This window comes from Babylonia areolata, chromosome 13, assembly GCF_041734735.1.
Source record: "Babylonia areolata isolate BAREFJ2019XMU chromosome 13, ASM4173473v1, whole genome shotgun sequence".
Lineage (NCBI taxonomy): Eukaryota > Metazoa > Mollusca > Gastropoda > Neogastropoda > Buccinidae > Babylonia > Babylonia areolata.
The window spans coordinates 39,461,799-39,476,813 of NC_134888.1; positions in this window are offsets into that span (position 1 = coordinate 39,461,799).

Consider the following 15,015-nt stretch of genomic DNA (forward strand, 5'->3'; position numbering starts at 1 on the left):
TGGCCATGACTACCTAATAATGACAGACAGAATGTCACTCTATGATGGCCATGACTACCTAATAATGACAGACAGAATGTCACTCTATGATGGCCATGACTACCTAATAATGACAGACAGAATGTCACTCTGTGATGACCATGACTACCTAATAATGACAGACAGAATGTCACTCTATGATGGCCATGACTACCTAATAATGACAGACAGAATGTCACTCTATGATGGGCCATGACTACCTAATAATATAATGAGACAATGACATGATGGTCACACTGACTTGATGGCCATGACTACCTAATAATGACAGACGAAATGTCACTCTATGATGGCATGATACCTAATAATGACAGACAGAATGTCACTCTATGATGGCCATGCTACTATAATGACAGACGAATGTCACTCTTGAATGATCAATATCGAAACCTGACCATGCTACCTAAAATGCACAGTCACTCTATGATGGCCATGACTACCTATATGACAGACAGAATGTCACTCTATGAATGGCCATGACCTACTACATAATGACAGACATCATCTATCCATATCTAAAATGCGAATTCCAGATGGTTCGGAACGTTGCCACAGAAAACCAGACAAACACCACACAAGTCATCAGTGGAGTGTTGGTCTAGTGGTAACGAGTCCGCACTAGGAAGCGAGAGAATCTGAGCGCACTGCTTCGAATCCCACAGTCGCCTGTATTAATTTTTCTCACCCTCCACTACACCTCGGGTGGTGGTCTGGACGCTAGTCATTTGGATGAAAGACGATAAACCGAGGTCCTGTGTGCAGCATGCACTTAGCGCACGCAAAAGAACCCACGGTAACAGAAGTGCTGTCCTTGGCTAGATTCTGTAGAAAAATCCATTTCGATAGTAAAACAAATAAACTTGCAGGCAGAAAAAAAGGGTGGCGCACTCAGTGTAGCGACGCGCTCTCCCTGGGGAGAGCAGCCCGAATTTCACACAGAGTAAACTGTTGTGACACAAAGAGTAATACAATACAATACAATCACATAGGGTCTTACATGCAAAGTATGTTTGGAGAACATGGCATCCCTGAGAAAATCATTACTGACAATGGCACACCGTGTTTTTCAACACAATTTGAAAACTTTGCCAACGAATGGGGATTAAAACATACCACCAGCTCCCCTCGTTATCCAAGATCCAATGGCAAAGCGGAACTCCGTGTGCAAACTGTCAAAAACATTTTTCACCTACGCTAAAGCCAGCCATACAAACTACGACATGGTACTGCTAGCTTTCAGAACACCACCAACTGACGATCATCTCCCATCATCTGTAGAAATCCTGTATTCCCACAGATTCGAAACCTGCAACCATTCCAAATTCCAGTCTTAGAATGAATCGAGACCATCTGCAAGAATATGAACCAACGGCAGCATACCCAGAAGAAATATGACGACAGAACCACCCATGACCTTCCACCACTCTTCAAAGGGCAACAAGCCCTGATGCAACAGGGAAAAGGAAGACCCCTGGACACTGTCAGAGAAGAGAAGAACCCTATGGAGTTAGAGATGGACAGTCAAGAAAAGAAATAGGCGATATTAGATAAGATATGCCCCCTTAGACCCGAACATAGATATGGACGTACATACAAAATATCAACAACGACACGGGCTTAATGACCAGTCAAACAAACATTTATTCATTCACCCATGACATCAAATTTTAATATTTACTCTACTCCGACGCACCTTGCACTCTCTCAATCATACATCTGCTCTAACACACCAAATCCTTTGACCCTTATGTGGGTCGCTAAATTCATTCATATTCTTCCGTCAAGTTCCTCCTCGAACCGTCCAGGGAAATACAAATAATAAAACTCTTCTTTCACCAGGATAACGTCCACAATAAAATCGTGATGTCAAGTTCCTCCTCGAACTATCCAGGGAAATACAAATAATAAAACTTTTCTTTTACCAGGATAGCGTTCACAATAAAATCATGATGTCAAGTTCCTCCTCGAACTATCCAGGGAAATACAAATAATAAAACTCTTCTTTCACCAGGATAACGTCCACAATAAAATCGTGATGTCAAGTTCCTCCTCGAACTATCCTGGGAAATACAAATAATAAAACTTTTCTTTTACCAGGATAGCGTCCACAATAAAATCGTGATGTCAAGTTCCTTCTCGATGTAATAAAATAAAGCCTGTCCGAAGCCTACCCCACAGCTAACGCACAGTCTGGCCGTTCACTTCACAGGCGTAGATCCCAGAAGGGGAGGAGCAGGGGTGCAGGGGAAATGGTAAGTGGAAATGGGGTATAAGATGGGGCACAGAAAATGAACCCTGGAGTCTCCAGAATGCACAGCCCACGGCCCGGCCCAGAGTAGCCCGCACCTCAACACACGTAACTGACAGGACAGACGAATTTTTGCCCACTCGGAATCCTAAATCCTTCCTCAAGGATTTTCACTTAGATCATTGGGCTAATAAATACACCTAACTCGTCACTCCCCCGTTTCGGGAGTCTAAAGCCAGGGCATACATAGAATACAACGATATTGATCCCTACCAGAACGAATCTAGCACAACTGAACGTTCCAACAATCACAGACTGTTTTCTTCTTCTTCCTTTATACAACCAGCATCATTATATTGATGATTCTGTTGTAGTTTGGGGAGGTTGCTGAGGATTGTGCTGTTGTGAGGATTGGAAAAAAAAACAAAAAAAAACAAACTCTGACTTCTGGCACTAAAGCTCTTTACATTTATATGTAAAGTGACTTCTAACCGGGACTCTTCCCAAACAATAGGTCTCTAAGATCTATTTAGTGATACAATACTATACATATAAAGGTAGCTCACCTATCCAATATAACATGTTGAAGTGGCGGGCGGGTCTACACTATTTCTAGGGCTTTTAATATTTGTGTTAAAACCATTAAACTCTGCAACAACGTAAAGATTATGTTCCAACAATAGTACACATTTAGTTTGATGGCTGTGACAGACACCAGCAACTGTTCTGGACGCTACAGATGAACCTACTGATCCTACATGGCGCACGGTCTCCAAATGGTACCATAATACCGAAAAAGAGCCAGACGGCGTCTACAGCGCCTCAATACAAGCCAGAAAAAGACGCGTGTTGGACTGATCTAACTGACAAGACTGAATCTGATAGCAGGATGAGCCACATCAGTCAGCCAATCAGCCTTCACACCAGCGGAGTTGACACTCTTTTCCCATCGGCAAAATCCAGAGACATCACAACCCAAGCACAACTCTGGCCAACAGTGATGATCCGCAGACCATAAAGACTTGCAAGAGTCTCTCCAATCCAAAGACAGGACAAAAGCTTTGATTTTGAATATCAGTGTTCACGATCAAGTCTTTGCGTTATGTTCCACACTGGACAAGGAGCACTGACAGCAAAACAAATCAATGATTTCTTGTTCATAACATTTACGTAACATACTAGTTTTCACTATCAGATTAAAGACATATCCTTGTCGACATGATAATCTTACTTCATTATGAAAAGTGGAGTGTAATATTTTCGTACGTTAGCTAGATCTACCGCATGCGGCGTGGGTACTTCCATGGTAATATCATAACGAAGCCCTATAAACTTCCCCGACGACCTTGTCATATATTCATATCAATATTAAGGCGTGTAGCCCTGATGAGGACTTTTGCCTTGAAGTGGGGAAGAGAAAGAGAATCCCCACATACAATATTACACCCAAAATCATAATATTACAGGCACAAAAAATAAAATAAAATAAAATAAAATTGCAGAGAATCAAAACATGTTTTCACGATATATTTTGCTGTGATCTGCCGAATTCTTTTTCACAAACGAACCACTTTCCGCCTACAAACCAATACACTATTCAACCCGAAACTCCTTGATGATGACAAAATTGTTTGACGTCATTTTGAAGCCGATAAAAACGCAACTTGACGCCACGTAAGTTTCCTGAAAGCGTCGGCGTTCAAAGTGAGATCTTCGTGCGCTGAAACCAGAATCGGCAACTTCTTTTCGTCGTCGTCACAGTAAAATAACAGATATGTGACATATTTCAGAGAACCTTTGAGCTTCAGAGTCCACAAATATGGATTGAAAATACACAATCATGAGATTGGAGGCAGCCCTGGCTGTAGTTCTGGTAGTGGTTTCAGTTTTGTTCGTGTACGCAGACGCTAACAACGATACAAAAGCTGATCAAAACACAAAAGCTGGTCTGGAAGAGTCTTGTTCCACCACTGACGACTGTGTGTCGGGGGCAGAGTGTTTGTCAAACACGTGCAAATGCAAAGACCACGAGTTCTGCAGTCAAAGAAACCCGGCCCAGATCTGCAATCACGGCTTCTGCGAAAATGTTCCATGCAGCCCCCAAGGCAACTGCACAATTTGGGAAGGGACGGAATGTCGCCTGGCTGGATCCAGCCAGGACAAGTACTGCATGCTGCCAAAAGTAGATGCCGGCGGAGACACAACCGATGAAAAGACTACGCAGCAGAAGGACTTTGAAGACATGCTGAAGCTGGGTGGCATAATCGCTGGAGGCGGCATCTTCTTCGCCGTCGTCTGCATTTCGCTCGTCATGTCGGGCAAGTGCAGCGGAGACCCTGGTTGCAAACCCGTCCAGGGCCGAGGTGTGCCGTTACTGAAGCGCCGCATCCCCCCTGCCCTCGGCGGCACGAAACAACCGTCAGCCGGAAAAGGAAAGCCGCCAGCCGGCGCGGGAAAGGCAAAACCGTCAACCACCAGCATAGGGTCAAAAAAAGGGTCAGTCGGCAAAGGAGGCATACAGATGGACCCAACCAGCATGAGCAGTGTGGGCCCGAGTAAGTCCGACGCCGCCGCCTCTGGAGTGTCCGTGTCTGAGGTCTCCGGGACACAGTCTGGGATCTCCATTTCACAGTCTGGGGCCACCGCGTCGACCATGTCAATGACGGCAGACGGGTCCTCCTATGTCGACGGTCCCCCAAAATAAGACAATAACAACAACAAAACAACAAAAAACAGGCGCACAATCAAACACATAATCATCAGTGCACTTTTTGTGCGCCCGCACGTACATGCACACACACACACACACACACACACACACACACATTCTCTCTCTCTCTCTCTCACTCACACTTATACACGCATTCGAATGCAATTGCAGACAAATAAACTACCAAATCACACACACTGATACACGTACAAACAAGCGCTCTTTCTTGATCTCTTGATTTCTTGAAGTAATTAGTGAATTAGATGTACTTCTAAATACCCCCAGTTCATCGAAATGTATTTCGTTCATCAACCAGTGCATTAGTTGACACAAACAAGGTTTTGATAATCTTATCTCTGTCGAAAATTTATATATGTATAATACTCTTAGTATAAGCCGTACGAAGACAAACTGAATTTTAGGCCATAGTAAATGACGGCGATGATGATCATCATCATTATTATCGTCATTGCTTTTGTCGTCTTCATTATGACGGACGGTCGTTGTCGTGAGCCGAAATTTTGTATGCGTGTAAACTTTAAACACACACACACACCGTGACACACACATATATATATAATATATATACATAATTGTATATATATATAATATCACGTGACCAAAACACTCGTGTGTACTCGATAGAATTTTACAATTTGCATTTCAGTATATTGAAAACTTATTCGTATATCTAACATTCTCTGAAATATAATTTCCACGTGAGTCTTTGTCTTCAGATACATTGCTGGACATCTGAAACTTGCATCTCTCTCTCTCTCTCTCTCTCTCTCTCTCTCTCTCTCGTGTGAGTGGTGCCTTAGCGTGGAGTGTAAGCTGCGTTCACGTGTGCACGCATATCTTGAATTGCAAGGGGGTCTCGGGGTCACTCGGACTGAAAACAACCAGTCAAGCGCTTCTCTACGGGAGAGATTTCATTCCTGAATTCATGTATAGTGCTGCCAGATATGCCTCTTGTCGTCGGGAAAATGCCAAGTTCTTCACAAACACACACACCATAAAAAACATGCAATCACGCACGCACGCGCGTACACACACACACACACACACACACACGAGGTTACTTCCTGAACAGAGATCTGTATCTTTCCACCAGTCCAGGTTGGCAAGACGGTGACAAATGAATTATGGAGGTACAAAAGATACAACTTGACACACCCAGATACAGTATGAACTGTGGTTTCCCTCTCTGTCAACCTCTGCGGATTTTAACACTGAACCCACCTCACTGATGAAACTGTTACAGTATCTCTCTCTCTCTCTTCTCATATATGCATGACTTGTACATGTCTTTATTTGTGTGTGTGTGTGTGTGTGTGTGTTATCAAGATAAAAGCAAACCTTAATAATTCTCATTCCACTACCGTCGTGAAATAGAAATCGTATAATAATAGTATATAATAACAAATGAACCAGTCACAAAAGTATAACCAAAGTATAACCAAAGCCTTGTTTATTGAGCACGTGTGAAGTAATGCCGATTTCTCTATTTAAAAGAACACACACACACACACACACACACACACACACACACACACACCAACAAACAAAACAAACAAACAAACAACCCACAAACAACACAATGTCAACCTGTGAAATGCAGGCCTAGAATTCAACGATCGAAGAGACTACACTCAAATGTGACGAGAGCACATTGTACAAAACGTAGATGTACACATAAACGAAATCCTAATAACGCAATACGGTTATCTCAAGTCATCATCCACACACGTTAGATTGTGTGTGGACACGGCATTCGCAAATCGTGTCCAGAAAACGGGGCACTCTTCGTAGATGCATTCGGAAGAAAACACCGGAAAAGCATGCGCGATCGTGTTTGCCATTGACCAGCGACACATACGTCTTCGCTCGGTCGCTCGGTTTCATTGTTGTTTGTTTAATTGCGTTGTGTTGCGCTCTGCGCTTATTTGCTGGACAAATGAATAAAATGGTGAACATATCGGGGAGAAGAAACACCAAATATGAAACACTTAAGCATAAGCTCATCTTACAGCCATGCAAACAAACAAGAAAACCTGGATGCATACAGCTTCAAGAATATGCGCGATAGCAAGATGCCTATGTAAAAAAAAAAAAAAAAAAAAGCGCTGATTTAACTGAACTTTAATCGACGTACCTTGAAACATTATCAAACAAAAGAGAGAGAGAGAGAGAGAGAGAAATCCAAAACAAATGATCACTTTGTTTTAAAAGTGAAAATGCAAAGTTTCATATTCGGACCACTTAATTCATTCTAAACATGTCCGCGCCAAATGTGAAACACGCGGTTTTATATTTGGATTATGTGCTACTGATGTAGCAAATGTCAGCAATGCGAAACATCACCAATAATATTCCTTTAAAACTGAGCTGATAAACGAACTGAATAACGTGACAAGAAACTACACAAAACACTTCACTTGAAAACACTCACGCACGCACACTCGCACGCAAGCACGTGCGTGCGCGCGTGCGCGCACACACACAGAACATAACCCAAATTGTCATCGTACGATATTCGTTTGTATTCTCAAAGCAGAATAATGAAAGAGCCCGCCATGTGACGTAAAACACAGCAATTTGACGCAGTACGTAAGCTCAGTATTCACGTCTTCTTCACTTGCTCCTTTTATGAATTTTTATGAATTTATCTATTATCTTTTTATTTTATTTATTTTATTTTATTTCTTTTTTGTTTGTTTTTTCTCGAGGCCTGACTAAGCGCATTGGGTTACGTTGCTGGTCAGGCATCTGCTTGGCAGATGTGGTGTAGCGTATATGGATTTGACGAACTGATACTCGTTTTATGAAACGCCGTTCCCAATATGAAACTGTTTCATAATGTGGCTGTTACGTGTTTCATGTTAGGAATGATGTAGGAACCCACTACCATGCCTGTTTTTCTAAAACGAAATAAATTATCCATCATTGCTGCCTACTACTAGCGGTGTTTCATAAAAGGCACGGTTTCTTCTTCTGTGTTCGTGGGCTGCAACTCCCACGTTCACACGAGTGTACACGAGTGGGCTTTTCCGTGTATAACTGTTTTTACCCCGCCATGTAGGCAGCCATACTCCACTTTCGGGGGTCTACTGTTTTTTATCTGGTGCCTCTCTCTCTCTCTATATATATATATATATTCAAAGTGATGAACGAGCGACTGGCAGGTCAAGAAGGCAACTAAATCAGAATCAAACATCACCATCATCATAACTGTCAACAATAACAACAGCTTGCTGGTCAAGGCTACCACTGCGTGACAAAGGGAGCATTTATATTATTGACACCTCTACATCAGGGTCAGCTCAGGATTTTGACCGTCCTGTCAAGGACGACGTCAGATGTCCAAGTGACCTTCCGGGGCGGATTGCCGGTCCTCCTCGAAGCGGACAGTCATCACAGGATGTTTATTCAGCGGCTCCCATGTCCTCTATCTTACTTCTGGTTTTGAATGATTACCTTGTGTTGTGTATGTGGCATGGCAGAGACATCCCGCACTGGGATGGGTGTTACTCACCGACTTTTTCAGCAGTGTGGAGGAAGTCGGGCCATGAATATTATATATATTATATGGGGTTCAGCCGGTGTTGGTTCGCCTGGTGCTTAGTTTTAATTTTCTTGTCATTTTGGGGGGCGGAAGGGGATAGGGAAGGGGGCAGAGGGGGGTCAAGCCTGGTTTACTTGTGTAAACAAAGTGAGTCTATGTTTTAACCCGGTGTTCGGTTGTCTGTGTGTGTGTGTGTGTGTGTGTGTCCGTGGTAAACTTTAACATTGACATTTTCTCTGCAACTACTTTGTCAGTTGATACCAAATTTGGCATAAAAATATGAACAATTCAGTTCTTTCCAGTCATCTTGTTTAAAATAATATTGCGCTTCTGGGATGGGCACAAAAACATAAAGAATGAAGCCTAATTATATGCAAACTGCATTTACTGTTATATTTATATTTTTTGTATTCTCTAAACTTGGCACTTTGATCTGATATTCTGACCCAACAGCTAGAACAGTCATTATTATCATTTTTGGTTCAAACAGGAACTTCTTTTGCTAAGCATGGAAGTTTTATTTATTTTGCAAACGTTTTGGTGCAGATAGTAAAAAAGGGAAATTACTCTGTAATGCTAGTGGAGTTAATTTGCTTTAAACTGATCTTTCTCATCTTAAACATTACATTTTGGAACAAGAGAGGCATGGCCTTCAAGACTCACTTGTGATGCACTTTTTTTAAAAATGCAAGCTTTTTATGTATTGAGTATAATTTCAAAATGTAATGTTTAAGATGAGAAAGATCAGTTTAAAGCAAACTAAGTTCCCCAGCAGAGTAATTTCCCTTGTTTTACTGCCTACACCAAAATGTTTGCAATAAATAAAACTTCCATGCTTATCAAAAGAAGTTCCTGTTTGAACAAAAAATGATAATAATGACAGATCTTTTGTTGGGTCAAATATCAGATCAAAGTGCCAAGTTTAGAGAATACAAAAAATATAAATATAACAGTAAATGCATTATACTCAATACATAAAAAGCTTGGATTTTTTAAAAAGTGTATCACAAGGGTTTTGAAGTCTTGAAGGCCTTGCCTTTCTTGTTTTACTTTTCATTTTCTCACTGGCATTCGTTGAAGGTCGTAAAGTTTCTTTTCTCAACTCACATAATGACGCAAAGACTCACTAACGTCAGGTAGAGTCAGACTGGATGACGTATATGTATGTTCTACAGACCTTAGCACACGATCGAAGATCTGAGCTGTCCACAGAATCGGAAGTGTTCTTGCAATACATCCGCACTGAACAATGGCAATGGAATAGTCTGGCAGTTGTGCTGTACTGCATCGTTCTAATGGTCCGGTAAGACCTGAACCAAGGCTAAGATCTGCATCGCTCCAATGGTCCGGTAAGACCTGAACCAAGGATAAGATCTACATCGTTCTAATGGTCCGGTAAGACCTGAACCAAGGCTAAGATCTACTTCGCTCCAATGGTCCGGTAAGACATGGACCAAGGCTAAGATCTGCATCGCTCCAATGATCCGGTAAGACCTGAACCAAGGCTAAGATCTACATCGCTCTAATGGTCCGGTAAGACATGGACCAAGGCTCAGATCTACATTGCTCTCATGATCCGGTATGAATTTTTTTTATTGAATTTTTTTTGCAAGCTTGGAAGAACCTTCAAACAATGAAAGAAGAGCTTGTGGTAGCTGTTGTGGTAGCAGCACTCTGCGTGTATGAATGCCAGAATGGCGTGCGAGCAGCGGTGGGAGATGGTTGTAAGAAAGATGGTGACTGCATGCCGGGAACTCAGTGTACAGAACAACAGTGCCGCTGCCGAGGCGGTTACAACTACTTTTCGGACTTTTCCAAATGCGTCAACGTCAGTCAGCAGCTAATCACGACCATCAGGTGCACGGTCAAGGCGAACTGCAGCACTGTAGTGGAGGGCAGCAGTCACTGTCTCGTCCTCACCAAGAAGTCTTCCTTCTGTGTCTGTGACCCCGGTTCCCGGCTTCACCATTCCAACACTTCCTGTGTGTTTCCCTGCTTGAACAATACCTTCTGTGCTCAGCACAGCCCCTTCACCGTCTGCGTGGAGAACGAAGGGGCACAAAAAGAGGGCTATAACATGTCCTGCAAGCTGGTTCAATGCCAGTCGGATAACAACTGCACTGGCATCCCTGGAACAAAATGCCTTGCAGCAGGGTCCAGGCCAGACCTCAAGTCGTGTCAACATCAGAATCAAACACATCAGGACGATGATAAAGGATCTGGGCCGGATGAGCAGAACGACGAAAAGACCCAGCTGGAAAAGAACTTCACCATGTACATGGAAATTGCATTTTGCATTGTGGGGGTAGCAGCCCTCATGACCGTGACGTGTGTGGTGCTTGTCCTGTCGGGGACGTGCAGCGGGGATCCTCTCAGAAAGACCGCCGTCCATGGACGCGGAGTGCCCATGTTTCGAAAGCACTTTGGTGGTGGCGGCAACGCTGGTATCATAGTCGCACGCCCTCCTCCACAGCCTATGTTGAGGACTCTGTCCACATCCACAGCTCCCAGCATCAGGACTCTGTCCACAGCTCCCCGCATCAGGACTCTGTCCACAGCTCCCAGCATCAGTATAGCCCGGCCCACCGCCAGCGTTGTCGGGTCTTCTGTGAGCTCTTTTTGTCCCTCAATGTCAGTTGCATCGGGCCTTTCGGTTGATCCTTCCACCATATCTATGTCGGCAGTGGAGAGTTCGGTGGCTTCTTTCGCACCAGTCAGACCATCTTATGTCTACACCTAACCTTTCTCCCACCTACTTGCACCTCCCCATCCCACACTTCCTGTGCTCTCCACTGAAGTCCCATACACTACAGCTGCAGTTTGTAATAGTTCAGAATGCTGCTTGCTCTCCATCCTCCACCCTTTTATGGATTTCTTCCAATCTGCCACCCAGACTTATATGCCCCCTACAGAATGACCACTTCAAATTTAATCCTCTACATAAAAAAAAAAAATTCAAATGATGATGATAATAATAATAAAGATTATGAGAACAAAAAGTCTAGATTTCACTAATGCAAACTGTTCAAGACTGATCTCATTTCAACGAGTTAAAAGTTGCTGCACAGAACAGTGGTTAATGGAATATGAATAATGAATGATGAAAACAGGACAACTTACAAAATGAAGGGAAGAACAACTGTCGTTTTCAGAAAGCCTTGCTATTGCTTTTTAACACTTTCTTTTTCTCTGTGTGTATCAAGAGGACTATCAAAATGTATAACGAGAAATTTAAAGTATCAAACAAACCTTGGAGCATTTCCAATAAATGAAAAGGGGGGTGGGGGGGTGTGAGTGGGGAGTGGATGCTGTCCACATTAATTACAGTGTGCATGTTTGTGGCTGTGTGTGTATGCTTGCATGTATGCATGCATGAATGCATGCATGCGTGTGTGTGTGTGTGTGTGTGTGATATTGTCTGGCTAGGTTTTACTGCACACAACAGTCTACCATGAATCTGCTGGTGCCGGAGACCTTGGCACAAATGACAGGAAATTGCCACAAGCATGAAAGGCAAGTGGATAAGGGGAAATTGAAACTGATGTCACAATAATAGCAGGGCATCAAAGATATTTCAAAATACCACATACAACTGCTCATCCATGCATACATGTCAATGTCATGGCATTCAGAAAGACTGTTTATGCAATTACGCTTTAATTGCTAACAATTATGCAACACAGAAAGACTTTATGGAATAACTTTCAAATTACCAACAATTTTTGCAAAATTTTACATTTATCAACAATAGCAGGAAAGAACAAAAAATCCCAATGGTGAAACAAATTAATTCAATTCTAACATCACAAATCATATTCGAAAATATAATATGTAATTTCTGTTACAAAATGATAATGCAAGCAATTTTGTGTTGTTATTTACTCACTGTTTTTGTGCAGCTACTTGTGTTAAGAAGTCTGTAACTGCTGAAATTGTGTCTCACAAAAGTCAAAGATTATGATTTTGTATTCAACTAAAATTAATCTGTCTAAATAATGTATGCATAACAACAAAAAAAACCAAACCCCCACAAAATAAAGCATTTTTTAAAACATCAATTAATAACTGTTTGTAACCAAAAGTCTTAATTTCAAATGATATGTTTACTTTAAAACCTTCCCGAGTTGAAATAATCCTAAATACCAGTGACTGATTCATGAGTAGGAATTATTCCATCTCATCTTTTGTGAAATGAAACAGGAAGAGGAAGAGAAGAAAGAAAGAAGGAACAATGGTTGATTGGGATGTAAGAGAATGAAGACAATTTTACAGTACACAATGCAAATGTTTTAACACAGTCCAAAATAGAAATACAAGTTTTACAACTAACCTTTTTTTTCTTCTTTAAAAAAACCAAACAACCAGAAACAAAGTAAAAAAACCAAAAAAACCCAGCAATAATAATATCATGGAAAATAATACAACAAAAATTCAGCTCAACTCTTTCACCGTGACTTTAGTCAACATGAAGGGGCCAAGTTAAAAGGACATATATTTCACATTGTAAAAAAAGCTTAACAGCTACACACAACTTCCCTCTTGACTGACTTTGAAGTGAACAAGTCCAAAATATTGTTTCAACACAAACCGAATTATGTGACTGAGTGTGTTGAGTCTGAATCATTTGGTGGTGGGGAGTGTTTTTCACACACAAACATGGCAGCAAAAGTCAAGGACAAGGGAAAATATCAACTTTTGAAATATCAAAAAAACACACAAAAAAAAACCCAACCCAACTGCTTCAATATCTATTAAGCAATAATCTTTAACCTTCCCTATTTTTGCAACTAATTCAAAAGGTTGAAGGCTCAGAACAGTTACTGTCCTTGCAACCTGTTGGTTTTTTCTTCTTCTAGTTCCTGCAGAACTCTGTACAGCAAATTATACCACACACTGATTATTACAATGCTCGATGGGCGCACACAACCAACCACACAGATACAATGCTGGGTGGACACACACAAGCAACCACACAGATACAATGCTGGGTGGACACACACAACCAACCACATAGATACAATGCTGGGTGGACACACACAACCAACCACACAGATACAATGCTGGGTGGACACACACAACCAACCACAACAGATACAATGCTGGGTGGACACACACAACCAACCACATAGATACAATGCTGGGTGGACACACACAACAGATACAATGCTGGGTGGACACACACAACCAACCACATAGATACAATGCTGGGTGGACACACACAACCAACCACATAGATACAATGCAGGGTGGACACACACAACCAACCACATAGATACAATGCTGGGTGGACACACACAACCAACCAAGTGTTATTACATACTCACTTTGTCTAAACCCCTAAAAAATTGTTAATCAATAAATAAAAAGAGCAACTCAACAAGAACAGATCTGATCACTCAAAACTGCATTGCTGGAATGTACCAAACAAACGTTTATTCAACTGCACAATCATTATTTATACAAATTTCTAAAAGAAAATGAACACTAACAAACATCAGTTGAAACACAAAGCCACCTATGAAACTACACTGTTGAGGGAGAGTAGTGATCATAATATGCAAGACAGTAAACCGTCTCCAGCAGAATCGGACTCACTCCAAACAATGTTCAAGCTTTTAATTTCTAGGTTCTTCACACGTGAGCTTCAGTCTGTAATTGTGCAAGACTTAGACAAAAGATGCTGGAAACATTCAGATTCTTTTTCCTGCTTACATGAATTTCTTTCTTTATTAAAAAAAAGCAAAAAAACAAAACAAAACAAAAAACAAAGCAAAAAACAAACAAACCAACAAACAAAAAAGCAGGAAACCTTAAACAACCTATTTTTCAGTTAGGTTTTCAATTTCCTCCTGGCTGAATGTTAAAACTTCTAGATGGAACTGGTTCTGGTTGTGTATATTGCGAAGCCACTCTTGACAATACCTGAAAGGGGCAGGGAAGGAGGGGGGCTGTACCATTGTCTGAAGTGCTGGCACCGATCTGAAGCTTTGCTGGCCTCAGCTGGCCTGTCATCCCTGGGTGGTCGGTCAGGGTGCTGGTCATTCAGATGAGACAATAAATCCAGGTCCCGTGTGCAGCATGCATTTAATGCACGTAAAAGAACCCACAACACTAAAGGGTTGTTCTTGGTAAGAATCTGTCAATAAAATCTGCTTTGTAAAAGAAATACACTTGCAGACAGAAGAAAATACAATTTATAAAAAGGGTGGTGCTGCACTACAGCAACACACCCTCCCTGGGAATAGCATCATAAAGTTCATGCTTCAGCAGTCTGTTGGGACAAGTACAACGACACATCATAATACTATCTCTTAAACATGAGGAATGTATATTTAAAAAAAAAATTTTTTAAATATATATAACATGCTTAAAATTTCTGTCAGCTATGCCAGATTTTACAGTGTGTCTTTTTTCTTGTTGTCTTTTTTCTTTTTTTGGATACTGTGGGTGACA